The following is a 25,696-nucleotide window of genomic DNA, read 5'->3' as shown; positions in this document are numbered from 1 at the left end:
AGTCTGTAATTTATAATAGAGAGCTCTCTTTGTGTTGTACATTCTATAAGTTTTGAAAAATCTGTAATGACATGTATCCATGATTACAGTACCGTACAGAGGACTTTCAGTACCCTAAATATTCTCTGTGTTTTGTCTATTCATCTCTCCCTTTCCCCAAACTTCTCACAACTCCTGTTCTTTTTATTGTCTCCATATTTTTGCCTTTTCCAGGATGCCATATAGTTGTAATCATACCTTTCATATAGTCTTGTCATATTGGCTTCTTTCACTTAACAATATACATTTAAGGTCCTGTCACGTCTTTTTGTGGCTTGATAGCTTATTTTTCATTATCTCTGAATAATATTCCACTGTCTGGACATACCGCAGTTTATTTACCTATTTACCTACTGAAGAGCATTTTAATTGCTTCCAGGTTTTGGCAATTATGAATAAAGCTGCTTTTAAAATATAAGTTTCAACTCATTTTGGTAAATGCCAAGGAATGTGACTGCTGAGTCATAAGGTAAGAATATGCTCCATTTTTTAAGAAAATGCCAAAGTGTCTTCCCAAGGGGCTGCACCTTCTTGCACTCACATCAATGAGAATTCTTGTTGCTCCACAGTATCATCAACATGTGGCATTGTCAGTGTTTTGGATTTTGGTCATTCTAACACGTATGTAGTGGTATCTCATTATTGTTTTAATTTGCAATTCTATAACGGCATGTGATAGCAATCATTTATTTATTTATTTAGGCTATACTATTTTATCTTGGAGAATAAGTCGAATGCTTCCAGAATAAAGATGGAGAATTATGTTTGGGCAATTCATGTAAAAATGCACATACATATGACAAGATATCAAGTAACAGAAAACCAGAGCATACTTTCAAGCCTGGTATAGCATAGTACATATGATGAGGAGTGAAAGAGATTAATTTGATTAAATACTTTGGGTCACAATTTTGCAGGATTTTGAATAATTTGCTAAAATTTGGGATCCTTATCTGATTAATTATGAGTTTTAGAAAAATATTCCCAATGGAGTTGAAAGATGGATTGGTATGTGGAGAAATTTAGGAACAAATGATTAAACTATCACAATGGTTAAGTTTGACATGAGAAAGACCTTAACTGTGATTACAGAAGAGAGAACTAAGAAGAAGGCTCAATCTGTTGGATATTTCCCAAATAGGTTCAATATATCCCCATACATTAAATTCCGTGATAGAACATATTTTTTAGGGGAAGATAATGAATTCCAGATTGAACAGATGCCTATAATATTTATAGGTAGAAATGGCCTTTGCTCAATATGTTGAGGCTATATTTATGACATCCAAGAAAAAGTCAAGCCTTCTGAGAGATATGGAACAAGGAATGAATGAAGGATGAAAGGAAGAAAGAAAGAAGGATAATAATTGATATGTGAAATATAAAACCATATATTTTGAAATGACTGAAGGGAGAGATTATAAGGACAACAGATAAAACAAGGCTAGATTGAAACCATAGGGGAATTCAATATTAAGGGAGTCAAAATAATATATGAAAGCAGAAGTAAGTGTGAAGAATGATCAAAAGGTGAAGAGAAACCATGTTAGAAAGGTTCAGTGGAGAAAGGATGTTTAAGGAGGAGACAGTGATTAGCTCTATCAAATGCATAAAATGCCAAGTGAGATAAAAAGGATAGGTGGTTAGTTGAAGTTTAATTTTGAATCTGATAATTTAGGGCTAGTTGGTTTAGAATTTTCATGAAATCTATTGAGTTGAAGAATAAAAGTGAGGTATATAGGTTAAGGCAGCACATTTAAAACTATATATTAAACATACTTTTCAATACTAGCAGAAGTAAAAACTATTCATGATAGTATTCTGAGTGGGTGACAAATTTTACCAGAAGGTTAGTTTTTCAAGTGGAAGAAAAGCCTGTTTATTAATAGGTCAGGAAATAGCTCGTGGAAATAAGAATGCAAATTGGCCATTGCTTTTTAAAGTTGATAATCGATCTTAAAGTTATATTTTTACTTTTTTAGGGCTCTTTGGTTGCAAGGAAATAACATGGAATCAGGTTAGCTTAAGTTAAAAAGTTAAATAATATGAAATAATATGGAGTGATTCTCAAAATCAAAGAAACATAGTAGGAAGCAGATGATCCAGAAAAGGTGGTGGGAAATTTGCAGACACAGTAGACATGCTTTTCTGGGTCCTTCTGTGAGAAAGAAGGAAGTGGAATTTTTTTCTGTCTGCTTAAAATTGAGATTCCCAGGTAACAATCCTAATAGATGAGCTTGAATTAAACATCAACAGAAAATTTGATTGACAAATCCCGTTGATTGTGTGAAGGGGTTGATATGTTTTTAAAAAACTGAATTGCAAAAATATTTTAGTGTATAATTTATTTTAAAATTACCCTGATTTCATTTATATTTTAGTAACATTCAAGAAATTAGTCAATCCATATCTTTATCTTATCTGCAGAGATGATGGAAAATAACTGATTGCCATCCTCATACTGTAATCTCCAATTTACACTGAAAATCATCTTGTTGTTCCAAATTTTTGGTGAATCCTGGAAATTCCAAACATCTTTCTCCATACAGCCTCCCTACCATCTCAAGAATTGGTGATATATAACACATTTATAATAATTTTATCATCTATTCATTCAATAAATATGTAAAGAGCATCTTATACAGGGAAGGAATAAATATTTAAAGACTGACTTTTATCTGACAGACATGCTATTGTATTTGATCATCAGACATGCTATGAGACAGGCATTAATATCGCCAATTTATTAATGAGACAGGTGAAATTCAGAGAGATTAAATAATTTCCCTAATGACACATAATAAGCAGAAGGACTTTGAAGGTGAAAAAAATGTTTTTAGGTAATGCAGATAATGCAAACATGAATATGATGTTGTCTTTAAGGAAGACATATACTAGTGAAATAAAGTAGGTAAATAAAAATGTATTAAGTGCAGAAGTTCTGTGTACAAAACTATAGACATGCTTTTAAAGGGAAGAAGAGATTATTTTGCTGTGGGATGATAGATCAAAAGATTCTTAGTGACAAGTTTGGCGCTGGATGACAGCAATTATTATTTTTTTTTTTTTTAAAGATTTTATTTATTTATTTATTTTCCCCCCAAAGCCCCGGTAGATAGTTGTATGTCATAGCTGCACATCTTTCTAGTTGCTGTATGTGGGACGCGGCCTCAGCATGGCCAGAGAAGCGGTGCGTCAGTGCGCGCCCAGGATCTGAACCCGGGCCGCCAGCAGCAGAACACACGCACTTAACCACTAAGCCACGGGGCCGGCCCGACAGCAATTATTTTTAAAGACACATATTCAATGGAAAAATATCCCAGTTGAAAGGAATATTTTGAGTTAAAGTGGTTAGATAGCATGTTTGGCCAGAAATTAACATGCATGGTTTCTAACATCAAAATAATGAACAAACCAACGTAGTAGCTCTATATACAAAGAGCAGTATTTTTACTATCAAGATGCCCTAAAAGGAAAAATATAAGAGAAACTATTTTCACTAATATGCTTAATAAACCATAGTCATATAATATTAAATATTGTGGGAGAAAGTTTCCATTCTACATCTCCAATAAATGTAAATGTAATCAATGTCAATTAAAATAATTCCTATTTGAGTTTTGCAAAGGAAAAACTTATCTGCCACTTTAATTTTTATCATATTTTTAATATATTATTTTAATTCATTTTTTTTCATGAACTCTCCTCCAAAGTCAGTGAATATTTTCAGCTAACTTTTTTCTGATTGTTTTTTCATTCCTTTGGGGTTAAAGAAGTGCTTTTCAAACTTCAGAGAATTTTATAAACAACAAAGGTAGCATTTTATCTGTTACCACTTTGCACTCGACTTCTTCACAGAAGTGAAGAGGCCAAGCCATTTGGGGATCTGGGCTTTAACTTTCTAACAAGAAGGTTACTTTCTAATATTGGACAAATATAGAGTTTTCCAAAGAGGCATATTTCATTCAGGTTGTACAATTAGTGTCAAGGTCCCAGAAGGTCATTATCTCTTTCAAGTCAGTCAGAATGACATCTGCCTCAAGCAACCCAGAGGCACAGCTGATTGTTCTAGTTTTATGGTAAGAATATAAGCTCTTCCTGTAACTTTAGATTTAAGTCAGTATAACTAGTGTTAGAAGAGAGGAGTTTAGGAAAGAAGTGGGAAGAAATATTAAGCAAGTTTGTTCAATTGAAATATATTTGGATTATAAGTGGAAATATACACAAATCACTATTAAAATAAATATGGTTTTCAGCTTCAAAACAACATCATTGGCGAGATGGATGAAATAGCAAAGAAAAAACTCTAAGTCAATGTTTCATGACTGAGTTTCCATATTTTATTTCTTGAAACACTTCTCATCTTTGTACACTTAAAAAAAATAGAATTTATATCCTCGTTAGAGAACTTCTAATTCACTATGAATTCACTATGATACTTGTAGTTGTGTTGTTTTTGTTATTCTTATAGCTCTGGCCCAAGCATGGACAAAACCTTTACTCTCCAATCCCATTAGTACAACTGTTTTCCTTACACTATACTTAGCAGGGAGTATGCAAAGTAAATAGAATGTGGTGCTTTTCTTTGGAGGAGCTATGGAGATCTAAAATAAAATAGAAAAGTATAGATACTACAATAATCTAAAAATTTATTTTCCAAGCCTCCTTTGTATTAAGGCCTTGAATAAAAAACTCACTAATCCTCTCACAATTGGGAAATAAATAATCTATTTCACCTTACAAGAACATGAGTTGCAAGGGAACCAGATCATGAGATCAAATCTGGGCTGGTGTAGTTATTGGGTACTATAAAGTATACGATTGTTTCGAAATTGAAAGCTACAATGCTGATGCAGATATTGCTACTACAAATCAGAGAGCCCATTTCTGTATGTACAACAAGATATGGGACCAGTGCAGGGTTCTGTCACCCACTGAAAATTGCAGAGAGCATGAGGAGGTCGTATGGTTTCTAACTACATTATTTACCTTGCTTAAAAATAAATAATCTCTTCATTCAACTCAGATGCACAAGGAATAAGTCATTTTGCTTAAAATTTTTAAATCACTTATTTAGCATACCAGAGACATTCTTTATTTCTATTCATGTGTTTTCTATCTCTAGCATTTCTTTTTAGTTCTTTTAGTATTTCCATCTCTCTGCTTACATTGCCCATCTGTTCTTGCATGCTATCTACTTTATCCACGAGAGCCCTTCACATACTAATCATAGTTGTTTTAAATTTCCAGTCTGATAATTCCAACATCTCTGCCATGTCTGGTTTTGATGCTTGCTCTGTGTCTTCAAATTGTTTTTTGCCTTTTAGTATGTCTTGTAATTTTTTCTTGATAGCTGGACATGATGTACTGGGTAAGTAGAACTGCTGTAAATAGTCTTTAGTAATGTGGTGGTGAGGTGTAGATGGAGGGGGAGTGTTCTATAGTCCTATAATTAAATCCCAGTTTTTTAATAAGCCTGGTTTCCGGACTTTGAGCTTCACAAGTTTTTTCTCTCCTGTTAGGTGGGACAGGTTGGCTAGAGTGGGCTGGAGTTGAGTTTCTCCCTTCCCTGGGTCAATCAGGCTCAGAAATACCCTAGCAGGCTGGACTCTGGTTAACTAGTTTCCCCTGAGGGCAGGCTTTGTTAAGAAGACTAGAGTGTTCTGGCATATTTCAAAAACAGTTCCTTTTCCACTTCCCCTGCCAGAAGCATCAGGAGATTTTTCTCTGATATTTATTTTGGGTACCTAGTCGAGTTCCTGGAGAAAAATTTCTCAATATCATGGGGTCCCACCATAACTGGGTCCCCCTGGAGTTTTTAACTCTCAGAGTTGTCCATGCTGAGGCCCCAGCAATTCATCAATTACAGTTCAAGTTTTCCTCTCCTGGCACTGGTTCCCACACTTGTTTCTACACGTGAGTCTCTGCCCCAGTAAGCCGTGACAGTCTACATTCACCTGTCTGTCTCTCCAGTCTTGCGGGCAGATGTTGACCCCATGTCATCCCCTCTCTTGTAGAGCCAAGAAGAGTTGTTGGTTTTTCAGTTTGTTTAGCTTTTTACTTGCTGTTGGGACAGACTGGAGACTTCCAAGATCCTTACATGTGGAACCAGAAACTGGAACCAATAATTTGTTTTTGATTGTATTTTTTTTACCAGATATCACTTGGTTCTATTTATAAACCAAAGTACCTGGTAGGAAATTAACCGTTTCTTCCCTATTGTCATAGTTTTGTTTCAAACTTTATCAATCTAAACTGCAAATACACTTTCTACGTTCACTATGATTTTTAGAAATCACTTGAGCCGACCATCATAGTGCCTCTCATATAGGAAATTTTAGATTCTAAAATGAGAATTGTTTCCTATGAAATCATTTCATCATCCCTGTGGCAGGTCTATCCAGTCCAGAAGATAAGAATCGAGGAGCAAGAATCCTAAGATACTTCTCAAGGGCAGTGCATGATTGTCCTGCATCAGTTGTTCTTGCTGAGCAATCCATCTGGACATTTCTTTCCTGTCCTACATCATGATAAGATTTATAATTGACTACATAAATGGAATGGAACCTTAAAGTGTTCCATATAATAGTAGTAATAATTCAATTCAGAAACATGAGGCTTACTGTTTTTACTTCATCACATAGAAATCTCTTTATTTCTTTGTCTGCTTAATAGAAGTTGTAAGATTTTGAATACAGATATTGTGTCTTGAATCTCTTCTGGTCTAAAAATGAATTGCATTTATAAGCCACCAAAAATTTTTTTTAAAAAAAATATGAAAAAATGAAATTATGGTTGACATCTTGCTATAAACAATTTAATCCTTGCTCTTCTATTTCACCAATAAGCATTGTATGGTTAGTCACTATAAGCTACATATTAATTTATTCTCTCTTGTTTTTGATTAAACATACTAAATTGGCATATTTCAATTACATTTAAGAATGTGGGTTTGGAAGCAGACAGAACTGGGTTTATTTAGATCCCAACTCCAACATTTAGTAAATGTTTAATCCTCAACAATTTACTTAATCCCTATAACCCTCAGTTTCCTCAAGGATTTTATAGGTGGATTAAAGTGATTATATATTCCAATTAAGGTAACCAAATTTTAAAGAATATGGTTATAGAAAATCAAATAAAATATTTTAAATGTGTATCCAGCATTAGCTGCAATAACATTTATGTTAAGTAAAAAAAATGCCCTAAGAAAATAATCTAAATTCCTCTATAGTGGTAAAATACTTCAATAAATAAAAAAGAAGAAAAATTGTAGAAGTTTTGTACATAGGTACAATTTAGAAGAGTACAATTAAAATTCTTTAAATAGAATATTTTGATGCAACTTGCTAATAATAAATATTGATTTTTAATCAGTTGAGAACATTATTTTTCACTATTTAGCTTAGAAATTATATAGTGAATTAGAGAAAAATATTTAATGACCTTAGGAGGAGGAAAATTTCCTAGGAGGAAAAAAATAAATTGAATACATAAGATAAGAGGAATCATGCAGATTTGCTTGTAGTAGGTACTATCATTATTCCCATTTTAGAAATAAAGAAATTGAAATGTAATATAAGTGATACATCCAAAGACACAGAGCTAATAAGTACCAAAATTACATTATTGTCAAAAATCTGTGTGAATCTGGAGCTAGGTATGTTAATTACCAGAATTAGGAAACTTAGAGAATGAATGTTAAATATATTTCAACTGTGAAATTAGTCGTCTTAATTTTATATCTCCATCACAATTCCCATTAGAATTCTAGCTAGTTTTGCTTCTTAGAAATTATGAACATTGTCCAGATGATTTGGAACAATGGAATGTTTCTGAGGCAGAGAGGTTCGTAAGATTTTATTAGATCGCATGGAAGAATATCAACTTGTTCCATGCTCCAAAAAAACTAAAGAAATTATCTCTGTGAAAAATCCCCTGAAAGTGGATCTTTCAACACTGACAAGGAGATAGAGCAGTAGTGAAGTTGGCATTATAGAAGTCTGATGATGTCAAAGGAGTACATGTGAAGGCATACATCCCAGTCTAATCAGCAAAGTTAGCTAGAAATTAATAATCATCTGCCTTGCTACCAGAATAATTCCCTGGAACTTAAATTCCACCTTCAGGGAGAGAGAGAAATGTGGCAAAATTTTAATTGTTTAAGTTTATTCTTGACAGAGAAATTCTTGAAAAAAGTATAATGCTGAAAGATCAAAAAGGACATACTAGTGTGATGCAAATATTACTAAATAAAGGAAGGAGCTTCCACCTCCTTCTGCCTCCTTCCACCTCCGAGGATGAGATAATGCAGATATTAAAAGTAGGAAGCAGCTAGCAACACGAAGTCCAGGAGTATCATAACCTAGACAATCATAGGAGGAACCCTCACAGGACTGGTCCTGGTACCTCTAAAGGGGAATGATATAGAAGATGATGGAAAGGCCAAAAGAAGCTTGGAAGCTTCAGCTATAGATTTCTTCTTTTGATGGAGCAACACTGAAAGGAAATATTTGTTTCCCAACTGTTCTTGAATGTCTTGAAAACTATTGTTTCGTATATCTTATCCAGTATTTTAGTTTTTTCAGGCAGATTGATCAATCTGATTTTGGCTGGCATTGGAAATCCAGAATTTGTTTGTTTTGGAATATTTTGATTTACAAAAGTCAACAACTTTGAAATATGCTACAAATTTTAGCTTTGTCTCAAATATTTAGGGGGAAAAAGGCTCATTCAATGGCATAAGAGATTACATAAATTATTATAATTTCAATTAAGCATTAGTTAAGATCTAGTAAAACTTTAATACAAATTAATCATAGTGTTTCAATTTAAACTAAGAAACTCATAATCACCTTGAGTCACATTTTGAATGACTTGTTTGTAAACATTTTCCCAGATTATCAAAAAATACATTTGCTTCATTTTCATAATCAGATACCTGTGATTCACTTGAAGAATTCTGTCCCTGTTAGCCAAGGTTTTCTCTTAAATTGATAATAAATGAACATGTAATTACCCTGGCTTCTATGTTAACTATGGCATAAGTGCCAGAAGTTGTGTGTTCATCCCTTTGGTATATAATTATAAGACTTCAACACTGGTCTTCGCATTTCATGTATATTCTCAGTTACTAGTTTCTTCTCACTTCTGACAAATTTTTCTTTGATTTCCATTTGACTGTACCTCACCTACATCTAAACTGAAAGAATGAGATGGATTTGCTTTGTGTTTGTTAATGTTTAATTACTTTTTTTGCCATAAACAGATTAACTTCTCATTCTGTCTATCCCTCTACTTTAAGAAAAGTCAATTCCATAGAAAGTAACATTTCAATTCAAATAATAAACTTATAGTAGTGTTATATGTGTTATTAAAAATACCACAGTGAATAGTAATCAAGAAATTTTTTATAATTTATTCTCCTTAGTGGGAAAAAAAGATACAAACATTAATATACTAGAGCTGTTTCTCATAATCAGTCTTCTGGTTTTAATGTCTTTTCTTTATTTACAAATATATTTTTATTTAAAAAATTAGACTGAATCTTCTGTTTCTCTATAAAGATTTAGGTATGTAAGTCTTTACCTATTAGCTAGTAATTTTTTTGAAATCTCATCTGAATATATACTTTTTTTACTTCATCATTCATTGATACCACTGAATATATGAATGTAGATATGTAAATAAAAAAGTTACATAACAAACACTAACTCATATGTGCATTCACCAGACTGTTTTGGAGTTTTCTACATGACATGACAAGCTTATTCTAATCATTGAAGAAAAGTTTGGAATACAAAAATTCTCTACTCTCAAGGAATATACAACCTCTTAAGAGGCAGACAGGTAAAAAGATTATTATATTTCGTTGAGTGCTGTATCAAAATAATGCATAAGTAAATAGGAAAGAAACCACAAAATATCACTTCATATTGAATAAATGTTTCGAGAAAGTTAATCTAGAGAAAGGGAATCCTAGAATGTGCTGTAAAAGTTAAATAACATATCACTAGACCAGATGGATAAAGTAGAAGGAAGGGGCAAGGGAAGCTGAATTGAGACTGTAGAAATGAAGAAGCACAAATCATACTCAGGAACATTTAGTAGTTCAGTAAAACTAAAACGTGAATATCAATGGAGGTTGAGTGAGTGGGAAGAGATAATACTGGGAAGGAAGAATAGGGCAGGTTGATGAAGCTCTTTGAACACAACATTAGTGGATGGATTTATCTTGTAGGGAATGGAAATACAACAGAAGATTGTAAACAAGAGAGTGTTGTGATAAAATGCATACCTTAGTTTTTGTGAAAACAAAGGTTTGGAGGAGAGCAAGACTGGAGGGAGATAGCAATTAAGATAAACAAGAATATGCAAAATCATATTATAGTATAGTAACATTTTCTACCTGAAGGGCCTGAAGGGATTTTTAAAAATCATGAAATATAAACTCAGAATATTCTGTAGGATTAGATTACAGACTCAAATAGCAACTTGAAGATCACAAATTCCAAAATGTACTCTAAATAATGTATTCTTCTCTTCTATTAGTAAGTGGAAAAATATATTCCAATCATGTGTGATCAACCGGCTTCATTTGAAACAGCACATAGTGTTTTCAGCTGACTATTAAATGTGAATCTGTCAGGTTTCATTATTATTATTTAAGTGGTATTGCCAGTTTCACTCCTTCAAAGTCAAAACTGCCTATTCACTAGACAAGATCATTTTTTCTTTCTAACTCACACTTAAAACAATTCTTTTTCCTCAATTGTTTCATGGTGATTTTTGAAAAGGATTTTTGTAATACAGACAAAAATCAGCTATAAAACAAACATTTATAGTACATGCTTAAAACACAGTAGAACGTGAATCTGGAATTGAAGAAAAATTAATTGACGTATAAATAGAATCTGAGAGGAAATATTACTCTTGGAAATAATGGTTACACAGTTTGTGATATTTAGCTACTTATTTCATTTTTCTCTTTTAAATCACTTCGATATAAATTTTAGACTATATGATATTCAGATAGGCAAGTCACTATATCCAGTACAACTCCGGCATATGTAACATTATCTGAATTAGAAGTAACTAGTGACTAGTCTTCCTTTATTATGTTGAATACCAGAGACATTAGTGGTCATCATGATCATTCAAACTTGTTTCTTTTTGTAAAAAAAAAGTTATTTGTATTTATGTACGTAGAAATTGAAGTATAATGATGTACACCGGAAATTTATGTAATGTTGTAAGCCAATGTTACTGTGATAAAAAAAAAGTGCTCAGTTTTATTTTTCTGTGTTGTTTTGAGATAATTCTCCATAGTTGCGTATTTTTGATGCAAATAGTTTAGATTGTTTAAATGTATAAGCAACGGTAGTTGAAAATTATAAACATATTAATGCACTATTTGGGATATTTATTATAACCAAATAGAAATGTAGAAATGTTATTCCTCTAGTGATGGGATTTGTAAACAAATGTGAATTTTTTAATTCTTTTATGAAAATAAAGCTCATTTTGTGGGAATGTCTTTGGGGTCTTATTCTCATAAAGTATTATTTCATTGAAATGATAACGCCATTTCCAAATTAATTAGCAGGCAATAAAATGACTCATGCTCTATTCACACCTTACAGCCTGCTAGTCATGATACTGTGAAAGAATAATGACATAAGGGACTCGGAGGGGACAAACAAAACCTTCACGTTCCCTTTGAGGAATGAGAAAGACTAAATATGAACAACGAGTAAATGGTACAAACTCAGTTTTCTGGAATTTTTCTTGGTCACAGTTACTTGAATCGAGTAATTCTGTTCACTTGATTCTGTTATTACAGAGACACCTTTCTGAAAAGGGAACAGAGTTAGTGATGAAAAAGACAAAACTTGAAATTACACAATTAATTACAAGCCATTTCGTCTATGGCTGTATATTACACCTAGGAGAGCCTGAGCTTAAAGGTTATACTACTAATTCTCTGTTCAAATGGTACTTTTATTACCCATTAAATATCACTCAGTGTGTGATTATTTTTACCCTTGACTTAGAAATTGTGAACCTGAGACACTAAAATGGGTTAGTGTCTCTAAATCAGACAATACATAAAAACTCCCAACTAATTGGTTTTTATAAATTGTTTGGCAGCTAGATACAGGAAAAAAATGAGTACATAGCTTCTGGGAGAAACAAGATACATAAACTTGTGCTCTACAATAAGAAAGTTATAAAATATCAATTGTTATACTCATCTCCTGTTTAACATCTCTATCCTGACAACCAGTCAGCTACTTCTGTAGTGAGGAAAACTCTCAACATGTTAATCTCTTGGTAGTTCTCCATATGTACCATTAGACATCTTAAATTTTAGAGAAATTGAGTATATTTTACAGGGAATATTTATATTATGCAGTAAAAAGGAAAAAGGATACCCATTGGTATAAAAATAAAGAGTAATATCCCACCAAAGAAAGCCCCTTGATAGCAGATGTGTATCTTTCTCACTTTTATGTATTCAAAGTGGCAAAAATATTGGTCAATACACAGATGCTGCGTATATAACGAAAAAAATATGGGGCCTATCATCAGGCAACATTCAAATCTGTTAAGAATACATATCATCCAAGTGATATAAATTATGTCAGAAGTTAAGAAGTGCAGTGGGGTCTGATGGGTAGAAAGCGCTAAAAGAAGTATCACAAAATTTTTATTTTCTGGTTTGAGTCCCATATGCCTTTATCCATCATCTCTCTATCTCTCTACCATCTATCATCTGTCTATCTACACATACAAACACCAGGGTCTTGGACAATTACTGCCTAGAAGTTACTAAATAAATAATGAATTAGAGAAATTAAGGGTTCATCCTTTTTTAACATTATCTTGTGGGTGGTATAATACCTATTAGTATGTGAGATCCTTGAAGTTTGGGTATTCAATAGAAATTCACAACAAATACTCTTTTCCACCTACATTGTAAGAGATGTTATATATGAAGAGATACTGTTGAGACATGTCTTTTCTAGAACTATATGTACTACTAAAATCTATAGTGTACATTTCCAACTTATTTTAAACAATCATCAAAGAGATAATTAGTAATTTGTACGTAATTTTCTCTTCCAGAACCAATTTTGGTTTTCAGCATCCTGTCAGTCTACAACAAAATATAAAGCTTTGTTTTGTTTTGGTTTTTGTTCAATATGTCTCTCCTCCTTGTTCAGTATGGATAAGTTGTTGTCTTTTTTTATTTCTAGGAAAATGAGTGCAATACTTTACTAGCAGAATATATTCTGTTTGGCAATTATTCTTCCAGTTCTGAGAAATAAACTATATTAAATAATCTTAACTTTATCAATAGAAATTGTTTATGAAAAGGTTTTCTCTGGTGTATATGTAGTATATATCTTAACCACAAAAAAAGAATTCTGCATGTGTTGAAGGGTAATCTCTGTGGTGGCCTTGGTTCAAAAGTGACCTACTTGCTAGTTGAGGAAACATGGATTTGATGATTTTTGTATAGACTTCTTTGGAAAGGTGCTTTTAACATGTGCACACAAGAGACTTCACTGGAGACGTAATTTGGTGTTAGTAGCAGTAGAAATTCAGGTATTGTGGTACTTTAACTTGGGAAATATCTGTCTGGGTCTTTATCTGATCACTTGGTTTCTTGTTAAATGTTTATAAAATGAATAGAATTTTGCAAATGCCAGCTGCATATTATATTTGTAATGAGACTTTTCCTTCAAAAATGAGGATAATGAAGGACTTTCCAATAGTAAATATTTAAATACTTCAGCAGTTCTAAATTTTAAAAATAATGTCCTATAATTTATTATTAGCAAAATAAAAAATTGTTGAAATGTGTTTTGTTCAGTCTTTAAACGTATTGAGTTACCTGAGCTATATAATTTAAGCAATCTTCTCTTTACTCATAACAAAATAAAAAGTTTTTTAGTCTCTGAAAATATGATCATTGCTGTCTTTGCATGTGTGTTTGATTTTCTGTAGGGGCATATACTTACCAGGAAATATTTCATATCATCAAGAAGAGTAAAGAAATAATAAAATTATCAACCTGTAAAGTAGCTGTAACTAGTAAACTATGCTGCTGTTTGAATAAAACTATCTATACTGTTTTTTTAGGCATGGAAACTTCTTTTATATTAGATTAATGATTATGGAAATTCTTAATACATAAATCAGGAGATAAATAATAAAATTTCTCCTATATCTCAAAATCTGGAGATGTCTTTACATCTGGAATGTCTTCTTTTCAATGGTGGTTAGAATCGTCAAGGCACGTATAAGGTAGCAAAATGTATGTTACAATATGATTTCTCCGTTTTAGGTCACCTATTTTTCATAATCACTTTAATATATGTTAAACTTAAACGTGAATCTACTTTAAAAAATCAAATAATCTACCAAGTTTATCTATCATGAAAAGCAGCCAGGGCCGGGCGTGGCTTAGCTGTTAAGTGCACGTGCTCTGCTGCTGGCGGCCCGGGTTCGGATCCAGGGCGCGCACCGATGCACCGCTTCTCTGGCCATGCTGAGGCCGCGTCCCACATACAACAACTAGAAGGATGTGCAGCTATGACATACAACTATCTACTGGGGCTTTGGGGGAAAAAATAAAAAAAATGAAAAGCACCCAACCCTACACTCATTTTAATGATTGAAAAAGAAAAGCCAAGAGAAATACGACTATAACCATGTTACTTAGAAATATAGAGATCAAACACCAATGTCCACAGCTGTCCCAAGGTGGGGTGAGTGGGCAAGGCCTTTATACTTCCACTTCAATCAGTCACTGCAACATAGAGCTCCTGGGAGAGGGAGTGCTCTTGGCAGGCTATTCTCTTCAGCTAAGGCACTCCGTGAAGAGGGCTGACAGCTCAAGTCTGCTTGCACAACTGGCGTAATAAGTACTTCGTTCTTGAAAAGGGATCTAGCTCAGCTCAGCATCCACCCATCCTCATCCTGAGTATTCCCTTCTCCTTTTTGGTGTTGGATCACCTTTTTCCAGTATTGTAAATCCTTTCCTTTCTTGGTAACTGCTTTGTTTTTCTGTATTGCCTCCACTGTAGCTTCCTAAAGAAAATTACTGGAGAGTTAAGATTTTGGAGACCTTACATATCTGAAATATATACACTTACTTGTAAGTAATTATTTGAATGGGACATAATTCTAGTTGGAAATCAATTTTCCTCAGAATCAAAAGTCACTACTCCACTTTCTTAGTTTCCAATGCTGCTATTGAGAAATTTAGTGCCAATCTGATTCTTGATCATGATTATCAAAGTTTTTCCTCTTTAAATTCACTTAGGGTATTCTCTTTTTCTCCAGTAATCTTAAATTTCAGGCTTACATTGCCTATAATGGATCTATTTTCATCCATTTTCCTTGTCTCTCAATGAGATGTTTCAATTTGGAAACTTGAATCATATCATCAGTTATTATCTGTTTTCCATTGAATATGTTTTCTTTAAGTATTTTATATATTGAATCTACTTAAGGTCTCTGTTCTTTCTGCTCTTTAAAGGTCCTATTCTTATTCTTAGAGTTACTCAACATTATTCTCCAGTTCTTCTATTGAAGTTTCATTTCCGTGCTCTTAGATTTAATTTTCAAGAATTTTTTTCTGAATATTTGTTTAGATAGTACCCTACTGTTGTTTCACAAATGAGATGTTACCTCTTTATCTGTGAGTTTGGTAATGGAGTTTTTGCTTTGTTTTGTTTCTACTTTGTATTTTAGTTATGTCCCTTCCTAGTCTCTGTTGTGCCCAAGTTGTCTTTCCTTTGTCTCACCCTTTAATATTGGTGCATTCCTTTGATATCGGTGACCTTGGATAATGCTTAAGAGTGAGTCACTAAAAACTTATTTGAAGATTTGTAGACATGTGTATTGGACTCTGGAGTGACCTGTCTGTGCAGTCTCCCTGGAGAAAACCCAATGTCAATATCTCAGGTCTTTTTTGAGAGGAATGACGAGCCTTCCCAGAATACACTGCATCCATTTTCTGGCTGTCACTATTGTGGGTGCAGAATAGAGTTAGCTGGTGGGTAAAGTAAGCATTCACTTAATGCCCTGAGTTTTGGTGTGATAGCCTTCCTCTTAACCGTGGACAAACTATGGCCAGGATCCTACTGGTACAGATACTCTCAGTTTTAACCCCAATAGAGAAAAATTTCCAGTTTTCTAAGATGATGGAAAGAGAACCTCTCCTGATTGTGTCATGTAGAAAATCCATCTTTCAAGCAATCTTCCAATTTTCATTTCTTCACCTGGACCTACCTTGTCCTGCCAATTACTGAACCCCTCAAGTGTCCCACTGTGCAAATCAGATTGCTGTTCAGCTTCCCATACGGCATTGCAGGATTTAATTTATGAGTCGACTGCCGATTACCAATTGGCTTTGTTTTCTGACCTCTAATATGCTGTTGCTATTGTCTTCTCTTCTAACTTCTGAGAGAAGTGATGGTAAACGTTTATGTTTAAAACAACATCTTTAAACTGGACATTCACACTTATACTATAACTGATTTAGCTCTTTTAAAGATATAGAATAATTTAGTTCTTTACTACCTGTTACATATTTTCTCTAACATTCTAACTCTCTTAATAACACGTGTAGGGTTGAATTCACACATTTCCAACATTTATTCAGATGATAGGCAATAAGTAAATGATGAATTTTGCTGTTCTTGAATATGGTATTGGTGTGTGTTCAAATTATAAGCACTTCTCCAAATGCAGTCTAACATTGAGTAAGCTCATGAACAAATAATTGTTGAATGCCTACCATTTCTTAGATTTAATGCTACGCTCTTGAGATGTAAACAACTATAAAAGTTTTTTCTAGTTCTTAAGGACTTTTTCATTTTTTTTTCTATCCTCTGAATGGAGATGACTTACTACTCTTCCCGTGGACTATCATTTTCCTTTAGTTATCTTTGCCTTTGTCAACCTCAACCATCCTATCTTAGTTGAACCACTATAATGTATTCTAGCCTTAGTATGACTTCCATTATGTAGGTTGTAGCTGTTTAAGAATTCAGTGCTCATAAATGTTTGCATGTGTTCCTTCCAGTGCACCCAGTTTCAATGCTGGAAAACGAAATGAACTTTAGACCCTAGATTTATGATATTGCTGAGCCATTTGCTAGATAAGATTTGAAGGAATTATACTCATGATTAAAATAAACAACATAGTTGCTGTAGCACACAGTATATACAATCTTTCTCTAGGGTGGACTGAAAAAAATCTTAATTTTCCTTAGTTAGATTCCCACTGAGATTGACCTGGATGTCCCTCCAGGATTTGATTGGGGTGAAAATAGTTCTACCTCTTGTCCAGCACGCACATTTGCTTTACTCTTGTCTCATACTAGCTGGTATTTTAGGAGAGTATATACTTATCTAAAGGAAATGAAAAATTATTTAAGCAATTCTATACAAATAGAAATTAATATATTTTGAATTATACTTTAATTTTGCTGTCTACCAATCATAAAAATATACAATTAACAACTTCTCACTCTAAAGTTCAAAATTCGAGATTATGAAATAATTTACTCAATCTTCCGTGTATTTCTATAATTCTATACAGCTCAAATGCTACAATGTTTAAACTGAAGTTTATTTTTAACCTCTAATTCTTTCCAAGTTAAAAACAAACATTTGTTAAATGTGAGAAATAAAAAATGAAAATTTTATAAAATTTAAAAAGTATCACAAATTAAATTGACACAAAATGCATTTCATGTCAATAAGGGCAACACACGGCTAGCCACTGATATTTCTACCAGACTCTACATAGAAATGCTTTTGTGTGTTTTAGTTACATATATTTCAAAAAAAATTAGAATAAAACATATGATTTATATCTTAAAACAATATAAATACACTTGAATTGAAAAAGATATAATACTATTTAGAACTATATTACAAATTCAAGGATGTGAGGAATAAGTATGCATCCTCTGTTTTAATAAACATCACCCTCATGAAGTAGCAATAAACTACGTATTTCCAAATAATTGGAGATCCTTGCCACTTGCAGTGTACTACAGAAAACAAGCCAATAATGTTTGAAAGATGTTTCTCATTGGAAAGAGCATTAATTACCCTTCTGCTATTTCCTATCTTGGAAAATTATGGTATACATAATTTAAGCAAGAGTTCATTTACTGCTAGCCTACTGCAAAGTAATTTTAAAAAATCAGAGTAATTCAGAAAATGTAGTACTTTTATTTATAAAAGATATACATGTTAATCTCCTTTAAGTAAAGCTTCCATATTAAACTGGTAAAATATACTATATATAAAAGATAGAAACTGTAAATTCCTCTTATGTAAAAGTTACGTTTACTTAAAAGAATTTTTGCTCTTATAACTTGTTTAATGAGCCAAAATATTGCTATCTAATAGAAAATATATTCACATTTAAGAAGAAAATATTTCCTGGAAACACATTTACTTTTTCAAGTCAGGTTTATTTACATATAATCTATGCACAATAAAATTCAACCATTTCTGTGTACAGTACTATGTGTTTTGAGAAATGCATGTAGTTGTGTATTTGCTACTATGATCAATTCCATCACCCTCCTAAGAAAACCTTAATCTCCCGTTTTAGTTAACATCTCTTCACAACAAATGAACTCTTTTGTCCCTATACTTGTGCTATCTCCAGAATGACATATAAATTAACTCATGCAGTATGTAGTCTTTGGAGTTTGGTTTCTCTCACTTTGAATAATTTATCTGAGATTAATCCATGCCTTGCATATTTTAGTAATTAGTTCATTTATATTGCCATGTAGTATTCCATTGTGTGGATAACTATACTACACTATACTTTGTTTATTCATTCACTAAATGAAAGATATCTGGGTTGTTTTCAGTTTACGGAGATTATTAATAAAGTTTCAGTACACACGTGTGTACAGGTTTTTCTGTCAACATAAATTTTCATTAGTTTTGGGTAAATACCAAGGAGTAGAATGCTGGATTATATGGTAAGTGCATATATAAAATAAATTGCCAGATATTTTTCAAAGTGATTCTACCATTTTTCATTCCCACCATCATGAGTGAGAATTCCAGTTACTCCAATCACACGAAAAGATGTGATAACAATGTGTTTTTAATTCGCATTCCACTAATGACTAGTAATATCGAGCACCTTTTTTATGTGATTGTCGACCATTCATGTATTTTCTTTGGTGAATTGTCTGTTCAAACTTGCTGTTGATTTTTCAAATTAGATTATTTGTTTTCTTATTCCCATGTTTTAAGCATTTATTATTTATTCTGAGTACAAGCCCTTTAAGAAATGTAAAATTTGCAAATATTCTTTCCTAGTCTATGACTTTTCTTCACATTATTTTAACATTGGCTTTCAAAAAGAAAACAGATTTTTTTGAATTTTGAATTTTTTGATTTTTGATGGAGTCCAATATATCTTTTTTTTTTTTTTGGATTGTACTTGTGTTATGAACTCTTCAACTAGCCTAAAATTACAGAGACATTTTCCTGTATTTTCTTCTGGAAGTTTTATGATTTTGAGTATTACTTTTAGGTTTACAATTTATTCGAATTAACTTTGCGTGCTCTGAAGAATGGCTAATATTCATTTGATTTGAACATGTAGATGTCCATTTTTCCAGCATCTTTTGTTGAAAAGAATATCCTGTCTCCAATAACTGCCTTTTCTCCATAGTAAAAAATCAATTAACTGTTCATCTTTATAACTCTTTCTGTACTCTATTCTCTTCCATTGACCCAAATGTCTAAGTTAGCTGTTTACTATTCTTCATAAAATCCAAAAGTCAAATAGTATGACTCTTCCAACTTTGTTCTTTTCTTTCAAAATTGTTTTGGTTACTGTATTTTGCATTTCCACATAAATGTAAAACTAGGATATTAATTACTGTAAAAAATATTTCTGGTACTTTGATCATGACGCTAAATCTATGAATTAAATTTGAGGAGTCTTCCAATCCATGAAGATGATATATTTCTTTTTTCTTTAGGTCTTATTTGAATCTCTTCATCAATATTTTCAAGTTTTCAACATATAGAACTTTATATAGTTTATTATATTACATTTAACTCTAAAAAATAATTTGGTACTATTATAAATGTTAGATTTTAAATCAAATTAACAATTTTCCATTGTTATTATATTACCAAAAAACAACTGATATTTGTATATATGCCTTGGATCCTGTGACCTGGCTAAATTCAATGTTAGTCCTGTTAACATTTTAGTAGAGTCTTTGGTATTTTTAATGAAGACAATCACGTTGTTTGTGGCTGTAGTTTCATTTCTTCCTTTCCAATTTAGATGCCCCCTTACTTGTTATTTTTCTAGCCTTACTGTGCTGACTAAGGCATCTAATGTGATAGTGAAGAAGATTGGGCAGGTAGAACATGCTTTCCTCTTTCCTGGTTTTAGGGGAAAAACTCAGTATTTCATTGATAATGTGATGTAGGACCTCTTTATCAGGTTGAAGAAGTTCCCTTCCATTCCTAGTTTACCTGATCAATGTATATGTAATTGTAACAAATGCTTTTTGTTAATTTCTGAGATTATGTAATTTTTCATTTTTAGTCTTTATCTATAATGAATTACACTAATTTATAACAGCTCTGTTGAAGTAAATATATCCAAAATAAAATTCACCCATTTTAAAAGTACAATTCAATAATGTTTTTAGCAAGTTTAAAGAACTGTACACTACCCACTACAATCAAATTTTAAAACTTTTCCATCATTACTCAAAAATCCAGTGCACTCATTTGCAGTCACCTTCCAATACTACCTTTATTACCTAGTAATCGTTAATCTACATATGTCTCTGTGTATTTGGCTTCTCTAGATATTTCAGATAAATTTGCATTTAAGAGAATATGTGGTTTTTTGAACCTAGCTGTTTCCACTTAGCCTAATTTTTTCAAGGTTCATCCATATGGTAGCATGTATCAGGAATTTATTTATTTTTATTGCCAACTAGTATTCAATTGCATAATTTCTCTGACTAAAACCAAATTTTAGAAATAGAACATATAATAAATAGAAATATATTTAATAAACAAAACCTCTGTTTTCAGCAAGATACTTTTTTTGTGTGTGTGTGAGGAAGATAGGCCCTGAGCTAACATCTGCCAATCCTCCTCTTTTTGCTGAGGAAGACTAATGGGCTAATATCTGTACCGATCTTCCTCCACTTTATATGGGATGTTGCCACAGCATGGCTTGACAAGCGGTGCGTCGGTGAGCGCCCGGGATCCAAACCCGCGAACCCCGGACTGCCACAGCAGAGCGCGCGCACTTAACCGCTGCCGCCACTGGGCCAGCCCCAAGATACCTTTTTTTTTTTAATTGAGGTTTTTTGTGGTTATTTATTATGAGAAATTTAGCTTGGTTTTTAATGTGCTTTTAACTTTTACATTTTGTGCCAGTAAAATGAGAAATCAGCTAAACGATGTATCTTGATTTGTCAGAGAATCAATAGCAAGTCGCATTTATATTCTTTAGGTTAACAAATATTCTCCTAATAATGGTATGCAATTATTAAAAATTAATTACTGTGAATTAAACATCTGTTTTTCAAAGAAAGTCTGAATATGAAAGTGGTGTTTTATGTCTTCTGATTCAGATGTGATAGACTTGTTTACGGATTATTTCTTACATTTATTAATACAATTAAGCAAATTTACACACAAATGAATACCATTTTGCTAATGTATAACGTTAGACAATTTATTTTGTTTTTCTCCTTTTTCTTCTATTCACTAAATCTTAACTGAACTGCTCAATACCATCTGCATTCAGATTTATCATCGTATAAATATCCCTTGGCAGAGAAAGGTTATTTACACCTTTCCAAATCTATTGAAACACACTCATTCTTAAACTCACAACAGTAGAAAATCCAACCAGTTATGGGACTCTGTTTTGATAAAAAATATTAAATTTTTTCAAGATTAATTGTTTAAAATTCCATTTTCTCTGTTCAAGTATTTCATTTCATTTGGGAGATTTTTAAAGAGCTATGGAACCATCTTCAGAAACAATAGCTGAAATACACTGGTTTACTTTTTCTGTGGTTATAAATATTTTGGTATGAAATAATTATGAGGATAGCATCACAATTCCAAAACTTAAAGCCATTCTTGGATACATAAAGATTTATTACATGAGCTAATTGTTAGTATAGATAAGAAAGAAGAAGTCAAATGAATGGAAAAGTTTATTCAGGATAAATGGATATTTAGGCTGAAAGAATAAACTTTTAAAAGTGGAATTATAAAATATGGAAATCAGATTACTAGAGAAGATAGCAGAGAACAACCACAACAACCTTGTTTAAAAAGCATACATCAAAGATTAAAAATACAATTTATATTCTATACAAAACAAGGTAAACTAAGAAGCAAATAAAAATAAATCAAATAAATGTGGTAAACCTTCACATAAATATCAGCAAAAATAAACTTTAAGGCCAAAAAACATTTTTGGAGCCAGGAAGGGTAAATACATAGTGATTGAAGTTTCAATGCACCAGGAAGCTATACTCATTTTAAACTTCTGTGGATAGACTCAATTACATTACATGAGTATAAGTGGATAGATACATAGATAGTAGGTAGATATTTCATTGATATTTGGACATTCCTTTTAGAGTAACTGGTAAATCAAGAAGATAATATAACAGTTTAATTATAACATTTGAAACTAATTATCCAAATCGGCCTTAAGATCATATACAGAATTTTGCACTCCCAAATTGGAGAATATGCATTCTTCTAAGTACATTAAAAAATTAAATGTAACCTAATGCTAGGCCCTAAAGCAGGTCTCAACCAATGATCACAACTAGGTATCATAATGGTCATATTATCCGATTAAATTGCAAATAAATAGAAACTATTAAGAACAGATAACTAGATAAAGCTCTTATATTTGAAAACAAAAAATATGCAAAACTATTGTGGCAAGAAAGAAATTGTAATACATTTTTAAAAAGTATTTAGCACTGTATGAATACAAACTACTACATTTCTAATTTTGTAGGATATAGCCAACACAATCTTTACAAGGAAGCACATAGGTCAAATGCAGGGTTGTGCTGGAAATGACTCACTCTGGCTTGTGTGTTCCAATTATTAAATTTTCAGGAATTTTCTGAGCTAGTTGACATCAGTAATTTAAATTTAACCATAGTGGGAGATTTGAACCACAGTAATAGTTAAAAGCTACAATTCAGAGCTTTCTTTATTTTTTTAAATGTCAGTACATCATTGCTTGCATGTTTATATGTGGAAAGAAGAAATGCTGAAAAATAAGTTGGAATATGATACAGCTGAATAAAGCCAATGAAAGTAGAAGAAATAAAATAATAAAGATAAGAAGGAAAAAAATAATGAAATGGAAAGCAAGTATTCTAGAGTCACTATCAAATATCTCAAATTAATGTTCTTGCAAAGACTAGTGAGATAGAAATAACCAAAAATATTAAGAGATTGGTTAAGGAAAAATATATTGAAGAAATAACAATATTAGGAATTAAATAGAGGTCATCAAATATAGGTGCAACAAAAATTTAAAATATAATTATATGATATCATTAATAGATGCATTCCAACAGAACTAAAACAAAGCTAAACACTTAGCAAAACTAACTTTAGAGTAATAGAAAGGTTATGTAGTCTCACAACGATTTCATAAATTGAATTCATATTTTAATATCTTCCCACAATGAAAAAACTAATATTAGATGTCTGGATTATTTTATAAGAAGGATCTACAAATGTTTATTCAAGAAAAAATATGTAAATCTTACCTTATGCAACTTTCCCACAGATTAGAAAAATGTAATACTAAGCCACAGTTAAAAGCCAAAAATGATGCAAATATACAATGCTGAGTGACAATCTAACAGAATGAGTTTTACAGTACAATATTTTTTGAGCAAATTAAAAATGAAAAATACAATAGAATAAGAACATATACAGGTAAAAATATAAACATCAGTCATTCGAATGGTTTTCTACGTGCGATGGGAATGAGAATGGAGATGAGATTAAATTATTAATTAAATGTCAATAATTAAATAATTGGATTTAATTAACAATTACAATAATTAAATTATTGAAATTAAATTAAGTTAAATAAATAAAGAGGCTCGAGCAAAACCAAAATTAAAAGTCTCCAGAAAACAAAGAGAATTATTTTATTTTAGGTAGTCTTACTTGCAATATTTCAAGAAATTTGATGTACTCACTGCAAATGAATACTAGTTTATTATGTGTTAATTTATTATACTACTTATCTACGATGGTAAATTAATACCTTGTCTAAAAATGATCCCCAACATTTCCTGTTACGGTTCCATAGTTCTAGTTTTATGACAAAATTAAAAGTGATGCTGAACTGTACTGGGTGTACAAGGAAAAAATAGGGAAAAAAATCCCACTAATATATGGTGTAGGGCAGAGACTGGAAAGGAGCATGCTGGGGACTCTAGAGGCACAGATAATGTTCTGTTTCTTCAATGTTTCACATTTATTGGTTTTATTTTTTTCTCGTATTTAACTCTTTCTTGACATACTTGCTTTTATGCATTAGCAATAACTGAGCTTTTGCTTTTAACCTCACAGATGAAGGAGAGAGAAAAGAAGGACTAAACATAGGGAAGAATGTCAAAATGGAAGGGAAAAAAAGGAAAAGAGAGATGGGAGATAAGAAACATTTTCCTGAAATTACTAGTCAAGGTATTGGCACAAAACAGAAATTAATAAGGCAATTAGAGATCGTGTATGTCTTTATACTACATAGTGTTGTGATTACGTTGATTACATTGTGTATGAAAGAGAGACTGAGCCAAAATAAAGCTAACTGTTCCAATGCGGTGAAGTTACACGTGGTTTAAAAGGAGAACAAGGCTAAATGGAATTAATGGCATCATACTTTAAAAATCTCCAAAATATAAATCACAAATCATTTGGATATGCAATCCAAAAAATATATATTTATTCCTACTTTGACATTTTTTCCTTTCACTCATCTTCATGTTAGTTAAACTATGTCTTACAGATTCAGATTATTATATTAAAATTTTCTTTTTGTTTATGTTATGCATATATTTTCAGATAAACATATTAGCATGAGCTATATTTTGCAAGACATTCATATTTTACTCAATATGTACATTGATTTTAATTTCATCACAAGATGTTCTTGTCACGTGGCTTTCTGATTATAAATTCTGTGGGTTGATTTTATTAATAAATACATTCACGTTATCTCCTAACGACACTGGTTGCCTCCTTTCCTCTAGGGGAAAAAAAGACCTTGGTACAACCTCTATGGTGGGGTTTGACAAATTATGGCCCATTGGCCATATCCACCCTACAACCTTTGTTTTCAAATAAAGTTGTATTTGAACATAGCCACATCCATTTGTTTTTATAACCTAGGCTTTTGTGGTACAATGGCAAGAGAACTTACGATGCACAAAGTCTAATTTATTTATTATCTGGCCCATATAGGTAGAGTTGATGATTCCTTGTCTATTGCACCCGCCGTGGTAGGGGGTGAAGTTGATCTAGTCAGTTTAAGTGCAGTCTGATTGGA

This window comes from Diceros bicornis, chromosome 9 (assembly GCF_020826845.1).
Source record: "Diceros bicornis minor isolate mBicDic1 chromosome 9, mDicBic1.mat.cur, whole genome shotgun sequence".
NCBI lineage: Eukaryota > Metazoa > Chordata > Mammalia > Perissodactyla > Rhinocerotidae > Diceros > Diceros bicornis.
The sequence above is the reverse complement of the archived record's forward strand: the minus strand, read 5'-3'. Positions refer to the sequence as shown.